Source organism: Olea europaea, unplaced genomic scaffold (genome assembly GCF_002742605.1).
Source record: "Olea europaea var. sylvestris unplaced genomic scaffold, O_europaea_v1 scaffold3017, whole genome shotgun sequence".
NCBI classification, from domain to species: domain Eukaryota; kingdom Viridiplantae; phylum Streptophyta; class Magnoliopsida; order Lamiales; family Oleaceae; genus Olea; species Olea europaea.
In genome coordinates this window covers 61,188-62,118 of record NW_019248837.1, presented here as the reverse complement: position 1 = coordinate 62,118, position 931 = coordinate 61,188, and positions in this window count along the sequence as shown.

The following is a 931-nucleotide window of genomic DNA, read 5'->3' as shown; positions in this document are numbered from 1 at the left end:
TTTTTCTTTTTTCTTTTTTCTTTTTCAAACTCTCCAATAGTGTATTGACACCTGCCCGACCTGGTTTTTAGTCTGGTTTTGAATATGTTCATGTAGCATTACTCAAAAGTTTACCATCAACAGTTAACAATTAAGATAATAATGAAATCCTATATTCCACTAAAACTACTAACCGAGAATATGAATAAAAGCGTCATTTAAGTCAGACTATTAAAATCAAAGATGCAATTTTTTACTGATTTTAATAATATAAACACGGCACAAACTTATAGAAGAGTCTCTAATATATCGTGTTGTATTAATAGACTCAAGAAACCTGAAACTTTGGTTCTTTCCAGGATTATTGCTATAATAAACCAAAGCCAGACACAATATACTTATAAATTTCTTTTCTCTGAAAAAACTCCAATAATTATAAAATTACTATTATTCGCTCAGATATAAACTTCCTCATCTATTTACCCTATTTTTATACGAATTAAGGAGCCTCTTCTTCTTCCATTATTCAACTTGTTAAAACTTTGCAATCATATTTCACTTCAAACATACTTTGTGTCTGGAGTACTGCAGAACCAAATTACAAAAACCCTCATATAATTTCCATATATCTTTGGTGTTGGGATTGTTGAGTGCATAGATGCTGTCAAATTCTTTTGAAGCACTCCGTTGTATCATGTTGGAAAATTTTGTTTCCTAGTGTACTATTTAGGTGAGGAACAAATATTTTCTGAAGGAGAGCATCAAGACACGACTTGGAATTTACTGTGGATTTTTTGCTCGACAGAATTTAGGAGAAGGATTTCTCGCTATTTTTTGGAGGCTGGCTCCTTTTGATATTTGTTTCGGAATATATAGATTTCTAAATAAGGGGATACAATAATGAACTTAGCAGAAGTAGACATTCAAACAATACTAATTTTAATAAAGCTAA